Source organism: Loxodonta africana, chromosome 2 (assembly GCF_030014295.1).
Source record: "Loxodonta africana isolate mLoxAfr1 chromosome 2, mLoxAfr1.hap2, whole genome shotgun sequence".
Taxonomy (NCBI): domain Eukaryota; kingdom Metazoa; phylum Chordata; class Mammalia; order Proboscidea; family Elephantidae; genus Loxodonta; species Loxodonta africana.
The window spans coordinates 182,907,757-182,921,240 of record NC_087343.1 but is presented as its reverse complement, the minus strand read 5'-3'; positions in this window follow the sequence as shown (position 1 = coordinate 182,921,240).

The following is a 13,484-nucleotide window of genomic DNA, read 5'->3' as shown; positions in this document are numbered from 1 at the left end:
CAAAAAATAGGAAGGCCATCTAAAAGACAGATTGGCACAATGGCTGCAACAATGGGGTGTGGCACAGAGCCTATTCACTCTTCTGGAATCAGTGAAGAACAGTGCTCTCTGCAAAAGATAAGTGCTTCAGTCTAATTTACCACGTGGATCAAAAAGAACCAGTTTCAAAAGAACCCTCTCCCATTTATCTGATCCCTCCTCCCTCTGCCCCAGTCCCTGAGCCAACCTCAGTGGAAGGTGATTGCTCTGGGCCTGAGACAGGCCCTGCCGTGCACTCTGAGCCATTCTTCTGGTCTTGGAGAAGGAACAAATTAAAAATGGGGAAAAAATAATCTGTTGGCACCCCTGAGCTGGGAACTCAGGGAAGAAGTGGCTCTTGTCCAGGCACAAATGGTCCAGGGACTTTGAATGCCTTTCACCCCTGCATGGACCTGTGTGGGCCTATTTCAGCAACATAGGCCCTTGTTGGCACAGGGCAAGGGTGTATGGGCCTTAGGTCTGACTTTAACTGTTTCAGCTGTGTATTAGAGAGGTGAGTTTTTGATGTTTGATACCACTAAGCCTGTTAAGCAGGGCCCTCACCTAAGCACATCAGGGGCCTGAGAACTGGTGGCTCCACCCATGCCACCTAGCCACCCGTGACAGGGTTCCAAGGATAAGTGGTACCTCCCAGTCCTTATAGCTAAAAGCACTGGATGCCCCTGATCCAGCCACAGAGCCCATTCCACTTGTATGCTATAGGGAACTGGGATGTGCTATCCTCACAGACACTCATGGGATGTTTGTCAGCCCTCTGCCTTGCTCCGAAGGTGACCTCCTGCTGCAAACAGATATTTGTGCCTACACCAATCATCCCTGCCCTCTAAGACTGTAGGTGAGAGAGCCTGCACCACACACTTGGTGCCCAACTACCAGGACAACTGAGCTGAATCCATACAAGTAAATGGACTCCTAGGCTCATATACCTGGTAAAAATTCTAGCCATGTGGTGACACAACATTAGAGCTTCTAAGGCACCAATAATCCAGCTAGCTCACTCCAGCAGCCTATTTATGTATATCAAAGCAAAACAAAGCAGAAAGCTAAGGCACAGTAAGCAAACATAAAATAATATAATAACATATAGATGGCTCAGAAACAACAGTAAATATCAAATCACATAAAGAAGTAGACCATGATCAGTTCAACAGGCTCCCAAAACAAAGAATCAAGGATTATTCTGGATGAAGATACACCCTGGCATTACCAGAGGTAGAATATAAAAGACTAATGTACAGAACTCTTCAGGAGATCAGGGAAAATGCAGAACAAGCAAGGGAACACACAGATAAAGCACTTGAGGAAATTAAGAAGGCTATTCAAGAGCATAATGAAAAATTTAATAGACTGCAAGAATCCATAGAGAGACAGCAATTAGAACTTCAGAAGATAAAAAATAAAATTTCTGAATTAGACAAGTCAATAGAAAGTCAGAGGAGCAGAATTGAGGAACTGGAAGGCAGAATTAGCCAGGTTGAAGATAAAGAATCTGGTACCAATATGTTTGAAGAAAAATCAGATAAAAGATTTTTTTGAAAAAATGAAGAAACCCAAAGAATCATGCAGAGCTCTATCAAAAGAAATAACCTAGGGGTGAATGGAGTACCAGAGCAGGGACAGAAAACAGAAAATGTAGAGAGAATTGTTGAAGATTTGTTTGCAAAATTCCCTGATATCATGAAAGATGAAAAGATATCTATCCAAGATGCTCATCGAACTTCACATAAGATAGATCTCAAAACAAAGTCACCAAGACATATTACAATCAAACTTGCCAAAACGAAAGATAGAGAATTTTAAGAGCAGCTAGGAATAAATGAAAAGTTACATACAAAGGACAGTCACTAAGTCAAGTTAAGGCAATATAGAGAGATGAAAGTTTGGTTTAACCTTAGAAAAATAGAGGTAAATAATAAGGGGTAAATAAAGGAGACAAACTATCCTGCACATCAAAATAAAATACAAGACAAACATAAAGACTGAGAAAAAAAAAAATGAATAAGAGGAAAAGGCAATATATAAAGAAAAACTACTGAACACAACAAATTAAGAGGAAAAAAAGAAACTGCCAACAACACACAAAAAAAGACACCAAAATGACAGCACTAAACTCATAAATACCTATCCATAATTACACTGAACGTAAATGGACTAAATGCACTTATAAAAAGACAGAGAGTGGCAGAATGGATTAAAAAAAAACGCGACCTGTCTATATGCTGCCTACGAAAGACACACCTTAGACTTAGAGATGCAAACAAACTAAAATTCAAAGGATGGAAAAAAATATATCAAGCAAACAACAATCAAAAAAGAGCAGGACTGGCAATACTAATTTCTGACAAAAGAGACTTTAAAGTTAAATCCACCACAAAGGATAAGGAAGGACACTATATAATAATTAAAAGAACAATATACCAGGAGGACATTCCCATATTAAATAATTATGCACAAACAACTGGGCTTCAAGATACATAGAGTGAAATCTAACAGCACTGAAATGCAAGATAGCTCCACAAAAATAGTAGGAGGCTTCAAAGCAACACTTTTGGTGAAGGACAGAACATCCAGAAAGAAGCTATAAAGACGTGGATGATCTAAATGCCACGATCAACCAACCTGACCTCAAAGACATATACAGAGCACTCCACTGAACAGCAGACAAGTATACTTTCTTTTCCAATGCACGTGGAACATTCTCCAGAATAGACCACATATTAGATCAGAAAGCAAGCCTTAACAGCATCCAAAATGTTGAAATATTACCAAGCATCTTCTCTGACCATAAAGCCACAAAAGTAGAAACCAATAACAGAAAAAGCAGGGAAAAGAATTCAAATGCACGGAAACTGAACAACACCTTGCTCAAAAATGACTGGGTTATAGAAGAAATGAAGGATGAGATAAAGAAATTCATAGAATCCAATGAGAATAACATTTCCTATCAGAACTTTTGGGACACAGCTAAAGCAGTCCTCAGAGGTCAATTTATATCAATAAATGCACACATACAAAAAAAAAGGGCCGAAATAAAAATAATTTATCCGTACAACTTGAGCAAATAGAGAACAATAAAAGAAACCCTCACACACCAGAAGAAAGCAACTAATAAAAACTAGAGCAGAATTAAATGAAGTAGAGAACAGAAAAACAATTGAAAGAGTTAACAAGACCAAAAGCTGGTTCATTGAAAAGATTAATAAAATTGACAAAACATTGGCCAGACAAAAAAAAAAAAAACAGAAGACAAAGCAAATAACCCAAATAAGAAATGAGATGCGCAGTGTCACAACAGACCCAACTGAAATTAAAAGGATCATATCAGATTACTGTAAGAAGTTGTACTGTAACAAATTTGAAAACCTAGAAGAAATGGACAAATTTCTAGAAACACACTACCTACCTAAACTAACACAAACAGAGGTAGAACAACTAAATAAACCTATAACAAAAGAAGAGATTGAAAAGGTAATTAAAAAACTCCCAACAAAAAAAAGCCCTGGCCTGGACAGATTCACTGGAGAATTCTACCAAACTTTCAGAGAAGAGTTAACACCACTACTAATAAAAGTATTTCAGAATAGAAAAGAATGGAATACTCCCAAACTTATTCTATGAAGCCAGCATTTCTCTGATACCAAAACCATGTAAAGACACCAGAAAAAAAGAAAAGCACAGATCTATATCCCTCATGAACTTAGATGCAAAAATCCTCAACTAAATTCTAGCCAATAGAATTCAATAACATATCAAAAAAATAATTCACCATGACTAAGGGGGATTCATACCAGGCATGCAGGGGTAGTTTAAGATTAGAAAAACAGTCAATGTAATCCATGATATAAATAAAACAAAAGACAAGAACCACAGGATCTTATCAGTTGATGCACAAAAGGCATTTGACAAAGTCCAACACCCATTTATGATAAAAGCTCATCAAAATAGGAATAGAAGGGAAATTCCTCAACATAATAAAGGGCATTTATACAAAGCCAACAGCCAACATTATCCTAAATGCAGAGAGTCTGAAAGCATTCCCCTTGAGATCGGGAACCAGATAAGCATGCCATTTATCACTGCTCTTATTCAACATTGTGCTGGAGGTCCTAGCCAGAGTAAACAGACTAGATGAAAAAATAAATTGGTAAAGAAGAAGTAAAAGTATCTCTATTTGTAGATGACATGATCTCATACACAGAAAATCTTATACACAGAATCCTCAAGAAAACTACTGAAACTAATAGAAGAGTTCAGCAGAGTATCAGGATACAAGATAAATATAGGAATATCAGTTGGATTCTTCTACACCAACAAAGACAACGTTGAACAGGAAATCATCAAATCAATACAATTTACAATAGCCCCCAAGAAGATAAAATATTTAGGAATGAATCTAACCAGAGTTGAAAAAGACCTATACAAAGAAAACTACAAGACACTACTGCAAGAAATCAAAAGAAAACTACATAAATGGAAAAACATACCTTGTTCATGGATAGAAAGACTCAATATTATAAAAATGTCTATTTTACCCAAAGTGATCCATAGATACAACACAATCCCGATCCAAATCACAACAACATTTTTTAATGAGATAGAGAAACAAATCACCAAATCTTCTTTTTCAGTGAAAAAGAAGAACAAAGTGGGAGGCCTCAGACTAGCTGATTTTATTATACTGCCATAGTAGTCAAAACAGCCTGGTACTTCTACAACAACAGATACATAGACCAATGGAACAGAATAGAGAATTCAGACATAAATCCATCCACATATAAGCAGCTGATATTTGACAAAGGCCCAAAGCCCATTAAATGCGGAAAAGACAGTCTCTTTAACAAACGATGCTGGCATAACTGGATATCCATCTGCAAAAAAATGAAACAAGACCCATACCTCATACCATGTAGAAAAACTAACTCAAAATGGATCAAAGACCTAAATATAAAACCTAAAATGATAAAGGTCACAGAAGAAAAAAATCAGGACAACGCTAGGAGCCCTAATACATAGTATAAACATTATACAAAACATTACTAATGCACAAACACCAGAAAAGAAACTAGGTTACTGGGAGGTCCTAAAAATCAAACACTTATTCTCATCCAAAGACTTCACCAAAAGAGTAAAAAGACAATCTACGGGCTAGGAAAAAATTTTTGTCTATGACAAATCCTAAAACATCCTATCAGGGTCTAATCTCTAAAATCTATAAGATAGTGTAAAACATCAACAACAAAAAGGCAAATAACCCAATTAAAAAATGAGCAAAGAATATGAACAGGCACTTCATCAAAGAAGACATTCAGGCTGCTAACAGTTACGTGAGGAAATACTCATGATCATTAGTCATTAGAGAAATGCAAATCAAAACTACAATAAGATAACACCTCACTCCAACAAGGCTGGCATTAACCCCAAAAACACAAAATAATAAATGTTGGAGAGGTTGTGGAGAGACTGTAACACCTATACACTGCTGGTGGGAATGTAAAACCACGCAACCATTTTGAAAATGGATTTGGCACTTCCTTAAAAAGCTAGAAATAGAACCACCATAAAAAACAAAAAACAAAAAAACTACCATACGATCCAGCTGTTCCACTCCTTGAAATATATCCTAGCGAAATAAGAGCCTTCACACAAAGAGATATACGCACATCCATGTTCACTGCAACACTGTTTACAATAGCAAAAAGATGAAAGCAAACAAGGTGCCCATCAACAGATGAATCGATAAATAAATTATGGCATATTCAGGCAACTGAATACTAAGCCACAATTAAGAACATTGATGTATCCGTGAAACATCTCATAGTGACCCTATAGGACAGAAAAGAACTGCCCCATAGAGTTTCCAAGGAGAGCCTCCTGGATTTGAACTGCTGACCTTTTGGTTAGCAGCCCTAGCACTTAACCACTATGCCACGAGGGTTTCCAATTTACAGGATATATATACTCATATTTTGTAATGAAGAAAAGAAAACTAGGAGAATATTGAAAAGTATCTTTTGTGTTTGAAAGAAGGAAATATAAGAAATGTATATAACTATGTATATATAGATATATATCTGTTAATATAAGCCAAAAAAAATGCAGGATGGTTAAACTATAAAGTAGGGATACTGATAACCTACAGAGTGGGTGGGAAGAAATAGGTAGAAGAGACGAGGAGGAGTATCATTTCCGTGAATATACCTGTTTGTATAATTCTCATGTTTAGAACCATGGTGATATTTTACATTCTCAAATAATACAGAAAAAATAAAATCCAACGGGAAGTGTGAAAAAACCCAAAACTGAATTAAATATAACAAATGAGCCTATTTTTATTGCAAATTAATACACACTTCGGGGGGAGGGCACTAACCTAAGAAACCTCAGAAAAGAGTATTTTGATTCTATGGAGTGATTCTAAAGACAAATAAAAACTATACCCAAATATTATATTCTAGCTAATAAATCTGCTTTTTCCTCGGAAAGGGGTTAGCAATTCTGAAATTACTTTATCAATTCTGAAATTATGTGAATTGAGCTAATAAAAAGAAATATGCGGTTAATGCGGTATAGGGTCTCACTGTAAGAGAAAGGAGTTAACAAATAAGGAACGGAGAACACATAACATCATTTCTGTGATAGTCTTGCCATGAAATGCATTATCGTGTTTACATCATGAAGGAACATTCAAATTGAGGGGCATTCTATACTATAACTAGACGGTAATTCTTAAGATTCTTAAAGTTAAGAAAGACAAACTGAGAAATTGTCCCAGATTTAGAGGAGACATGACAATTAAATGCAGTGGTTGATCCTAGATTAGCTCCTAGGTCAGAAAAAAGGACATTAGTGGGACAATTGGGGAAATATGATTAAGGTCTGTAGGTCAGTTAATAGGATGATATCAATGTCAATTTCCTGGCTTTGACAATTTAATTATATGGTAAGTATATAAGATGCTAACATTTGGAGAATTTGAGTGAAGAGTCTATGGAGCCTTTTTGGAGTATTTTTCCAATGTATTTCTAAAGCTGTAATTACTTCAAAAAAAGTTAAAATATAAAGTAACTAAAAAAAAAATGCCTGTTAATGGCATTGAAATTAGCACGAAACAGCAGAAAAAAATACACAATCAATCATAAGAAGAGGTAAATAAATCATTTGTGCCAATACTGGTTTAGGAGTTTATGAGATTTAAAAAACATACCAATGTTCCTGTGGGCCTTCTCTTCTGACTATATAATCTGAAGTCACTTCCAGGAGTAAGGAATCTGAATAAAATATAAAAAAAGAAGTTCTTAAGAAGGTGTTCCTTTCTCTAAAGACAAGTCCTGTAGAATAACCCCTTAAATAGAAAATCGCATCACTAGGTCGAGAGAGGGTATTCTGCCTCCAGAAGTTTCAAAGAAACTTCAGTTACTTCTAAAGGTAAACAATAAAACTATAAACATCATATTAAGAAATAGAAATCAAACTGTGAAACCATCTAAAAGCATACAAATATAATTGCTCTTATAAAAATTGTAAGCATTTACTTTGTTGGATGTACTGATCTCAATTTTATCATTTAGAACAAACTCTAGTAAATTATATCATTGTACATTTCTGTTGGCGTTGTATAACTTGGAATCAATTTAGACACATAGCAATCCCATGTGACACAGCAGAGCTACTCCATAAAAAAAAAAAAAAAAAAAAAAAAACACTCCATAGAGTTTCCTAAACTGTCATTTTTATGGAAGAAGATGGCCGGGTGTTTCTTTTGCAGAGCCACTGGGTGGATTGAAACCACCAACTTTTCAGTTAGCAGCCGAGTGCTTAACCTTTGTACCACCAGAGCTCCTCTAGATATATGCCCTTTCAGGACTTAAAAAAAATGAATTGTTGCTAAGAAGCCTTTAATATGTTTGTCTGTGTATGTATGTATATACAGACACTTTCCTTAAAATACCCTTCTGTCAGAGCTCTACCTGGGTTTTAGTCTTCTATATCTGTCTTTAATTGATTTATGTGAACTGAGGCAAGCCCTTTGATCTTTCAGTTTCTTCATGGATTGCACTGTATGATAGCCATGCTACCAGTTTAAAACTGGAAATCCTACAATTCTATTTTAAATCTAAGCTATGTCACAGAGCATTAACTGAGACCATGATCTTGAAAGTAGTTAGTAAAGAAGGAATTATTTTACTTAGCTTGTTAATGTATGTGTTGTGTAGGCTATATGACAATTCAGCAGGCTAACTCTAAAAAATAAAACTAAAATTACTTACATTATTACTTAAGGGAGAAGAGAGAAAAGACCCTCATTATATGCAAATGATGGGAATTAATGATTAAGTGACTCTCATGCAAGTAATGTTTTTATCCACTTAAAAAAAAAAATCTATTTTCACCTAGTTTAAATAACCAACGTGGTATAAGGAAATCCTGAGTTCTATTTGCTTGTATAAACTTGGTTTTCCACTTACATTTGTAATAGGACAGCATGACCATTACAGACATTTCAGAGATCCATGATGGCCTTCAGATTATTTCTTTTCCGTCAGTCAGAAAGAGGCTGAGCTATTCTAACACAGTTTAGTCATGTTTCTTCCACAGCTCTATGGATGATTTTCATGTCAACAGGTCTATAGCTTGTTCACCAGATACAGAGGTGGAAGTAAAGTACTGACTCTTGAATGGCAAGACGCAGTCTGTGCAAAGACCGTGATAAGAGAGAATGAGGTTTCGTTCTCTGCTTAACCAGTTCTATTCTCCTTTATCCTCTTCCTTGCACACTGTGCACGTCCACTGACACTCAGTACAACCCATGGGTTTCAAAGAGGTTTAGTTTGTTGTTGACAAGGAAGAAAGTGGCTTTTATTCTTCTCCGGAAGCATAGCCCTCAGAATATAGTACTACTCCCCACTGATGCTACATTATTCGCATTTTTTTTATGAAAGTTTGCTTTTAAAGAAATATAGGTATATCTACACAATGTCCATTCTTCTCCAAACATTCCGTTGCTTATAAAGAGCACACAGTTATGCATTCATTAAAGATACCATGAACACCAACCATGTCCTAAACATAGTGTATACAATGGTCAACACGAAAGAAATATTCCTCACCAGAAGAGGGGCTATGGTCTAATTAATAAAGGTAGAAAATAAATAAGCACATGAATACATAAGTACAATTTGAAGGAAAAAATGTTCTTGAAGCAAATATGTTGCTTTAATAGAAAATAACAAGAGTAGACTTCCTTAGTTGTTGGCCAGAGATGATGGCCAGACAGGACATTTCTGAGAAGGTAACATTTACGAGATATTAGAAGGATCTAGCCACACTGTATCTGGAAGTTGTTTTTCAGCCCAAGACAACAATATTTGAAAATGATTTAAGGAATGTTCTAGAAACTGATAAAAGGTCAGAGTTAATGAAAAGCAGTGTTCATGAGAAAGAACGTTTTTGTATGTAGTTGGGACAACTGGTGATGCCAGATAATGCTGGTCCAGAAGCTGTGGCTCAGAACTTGCTTACCCACCCTCCTGCAAGGTCCCCCAAATACAATGGGTTGAAGTGGTGGGTTTTAAGCAATGGACTGATGTGATCTAATTTATGCTTAAAATTCTGGCTGCTGTGTGGAGTGTGTAGTAAATGATTCAAATAATGGAATTTGAAGCCACAGTCTAGGTGAGAGATAGTCCATGTTGGACTGAATTACGACTGGAAGCACTTACTGATGAAGATCAAAGACCACATCCTTCAGCACAGATTACACCTCAACATAAAGAAAACAAAAATCCTCACAACTGAACCAATAAGCAACATCATGATAAACCGAGAAAAGATTGAAGTTGTCAAGGATTTCGTTTTGCCTGGATCCACAATCAACACTTATGGAACTAGCAGTCAAGAAATCAAACAACCCATCGCATTGAGCAAATCTGCAAAAGACCTCTTTAAAGTGTTAAAAAGCATAGATGTCACTTTGAGGACTAAGGTGTGCCTGAGCCAAGCCACAGTGTTTTCAATTACCTCATATGAATTTGAAAGCTGGGCAATGAATAAGGAAGACTGAAGAAGAGTTGACACTTTGATTTTTTGTGGTGCTGGCGAAAAGTATTGAGTATACAATGGACAGTCAAAAGAATGAACAAATCTATCCGGGAAGAAGTACACCCTGAATGCTCCTTACAAGCAAGGATGACGAGACTTCATCTCACATACTTTGGACATGTTATCAATAGGGACCAGTCCCTGGAGAAGGACATCATGCTTGGTAAAATGGAGTGTCCACAAAAAAATAGGAAGACTCTCAACAAGATGGATTGACACAGTGGCTGCAACAATGGGCTCAAGTATAACAAAGATCACGAGGATAGTGCAGGACCGGGCAATGTTTCATTCTGTTATACATAGGGTCACTAAGAGTCGGAATCAACTCGATGGCACTTAATAACAACAACAAGGGGCTGACACGAGAGTTGTAGAAAAGTGTGACTATTCAAAAAGGTTGGCACTACAAGTAAAAATACTTTGCTGATGGTTTGGATGGTGGGAGTTTATGAGAAGGTAAATCCAGAACAGTTCTAGGATCCTGGCTTAAGCGATGGGTCTATAGTGGAGGCATTTCCTAAAACATCCCTAAATGGCATTTTAGAGGAAAAAGATTTGTTATTTGGGTTTTATTTCTTACTTCTTCTTTACCTGTGAAAACTCATGGATATATAGTTTTTATACTCTGTGATAATAAGATCCTTGTAGATGCCAGTCTCCACTAGCTCTGGTAATACATTGATGAATAATACATCTTTAGAGAACATGTTGCATAGTAGGTAGAGAGAGACGTGAGTGTACACATAAGAACGCTGTTGTTAGGTGCTGTGGAGTTGATTCCAACTTATACTGACTCCATGGTGACAGCATGGAACTGCTCCATAGGGTTTTCTGGGCTATAATCTTTACAAAAGTAGATCCACAGGTCTTTCTCCCACAGAGACTTTGGGTGGGTTAAAATCGCCAACATTTTGGTTAGCAGCCAAGCACTTAATTGTTAATGACACCAGGGCTTCTTATACATAAGAATACCCGTATTCTAATCTGTCAGTGGAGAAGCTAAAACCTACCCTAATGACTTAAGAGAATCAAATGGGAAGACATTTAAACTTACTTAGCAGAGATCTGTCATCTAATAAATACTGGTATATGCTCAACAAAGGCTGTTTCCATCAGCCCTCCCTTCTCACCAAGTCTGCGTCTATAACAAAAATCAGAAAATCTGGCTTTAAATCTATAACTTCATGGTGTATTACTATGGGTGTTCATTTCTCTGATATCTGACTTTTTCTTAATTCTCTGGTTCAAGTTATTTTCACCCTTCTGAGATGTAGTAGATATCTTAGAAGCTATTCTGTCAGCTGTATTCTAAAACTAAAGAAATCAAATGTTTCAGAGGATATGAATAGCCCACTTTTACATAGTTAAACTATGCTTCAGCCAACACCCTTGGGCACCTGCTCAAGGTCTAGTGATGTTTGTGATACGTTACATCGTGGAGTTACAAACGTGCAATAAGATAAAGTCTGGTTTCTAAAAGAACAAATACGATAAATTATAAGTCTTGACTTCTAATTCTCATTGTATGCTACCAATCATCTGACACATTATGGTGAAGCCTTTTTTTTTTTTTTAAATTTCTTGAAGTTAGCAAAGGAAAATTTTATGTATAAAAATATAGCACCTCTATATGCAATCCTGGTTATATGCAATCTGTAAAACTTATTGCTAAAAATCTCAAATTCAGCTTTAAAAAGTGATACATTTTTCTTATAAAATAAACAAGCCAAAAAAGCAGCAAGCTTCATATTAGAAAACTTCACAAATACAGAAATGTATAAAGAAAGCCAAAATTAAAATTAAATAGCCTAAAGCTAAGAAGTAGCTGCTAAAAGTATTTTGGCATATTTTCTTTTTTTTTTCATATTGAAGTTCATATTTTGAGTTGCCGCTCCAGAGTGAAATGAACACAGCTTGATCCATCTATACTCCATGTCTCATTTGGAATTTTTAACAAAAAATCAAAGAGATTGCAGCTAATCTTTAGCACATCTGGCCTCTAGGCACCCAGCCTTTAATTCCATCCTTGCAATGGCAATTTTACTAAAATTAGATGAGTAGGCCCTCCTTTGACTTCTCTCCCCCTTCCAGATGCACCAGCTCTCTTATTGGCATCCCTTGGCTATTAATTAAAATGAACAAATATAGTTGAACACATATCTCTAAAAGATCCCTGTAGTCTTTTGCTCCAGGGATAGCAGGTTCAGATCTAGGAAGTACTTCCTACCAAAGAAGATGGTAGTAGAATGAGAAAAGCGTTCATGTATTCAACATCCAACAGACAATTATAGGGTAACTGAATGGGAATGCCAGGACTATGCTGGGTTGTAAAAAAAAAAAAAAAAAACCATAGGAATATTAGAGTCCTGGCCCATGCAACAAGAAGCCTTGGTTGCACAATGGTTAAGCATCCAGCTGCTAACCGAAAGGTTGGCGGTTCAAACCCACCCAGCCGTTCTGCAGGAGAAAATATTTGGCAATCACCCCACAGCCTAGGAAGCCTATGGGGCAGTTCTACTCCATCATTTAGGGTCACTATGAGTTGGACTCCACTTGACAGCACACTACAACAACAATGATCCCTGTAACACTCCCCTTGGTTGGGGATGAAAATACAAATCTATGATAACTACATTGATAGCTACAATGACAGTCTGTATGTGGTGGGGGAATTCATATGGATGTACTAAAGATTAAATAGATGTTGGAAGGTCAAAAGAACAGGAGAGTGTGAGTATTCCAAATGAGAACAGCATGTGAAAACCCTGGGGGACTAGATAAACAGCACACATTATAGGAAATCAAAGTAGTTCATTATAAATGGAGAAAAGGATACAGGTTAGAGGGTATAGAATATCTACAGATGAATCTGAAGGTATTTAGGTGAGACTGTTAAATGCCTTCAGAGTGGGCAAATCAGTTTGGACTTTAACCCAAGGGCTACAACTCTTCACAAGTTGTGTGGTGACTACATGGGTTTGGAGAGGACCATGAGAGAGGAAGGAGGAAGTTGACGAATAGCAGCCACCTTGACAAGGACTATCCCCTGCCCTTCTACCACTTTCCCTGGCTTAGGTTCAATAAATATTTCCTGAGCACAAATTTGTGAAAAGAATGGGGCTTAGTAACAGACATGGTCCCCCCTCTTCCCCAGGGCTTAGATTCTGTTAGTAGAGATAGACAAGTCTACCTTGTTGTTATTCTTGGGCACCAGAGCATTGATTCTGACTCATAGAGACCCCATGTGGCAGAATAGAAATGCCCCATAAGGTTTTCTTGGCTGTAATCTTTATGGAAGGAGATTGCCAGGTCTTCCTCTGTGGAGACACTAGGTAAGTTTGAACATT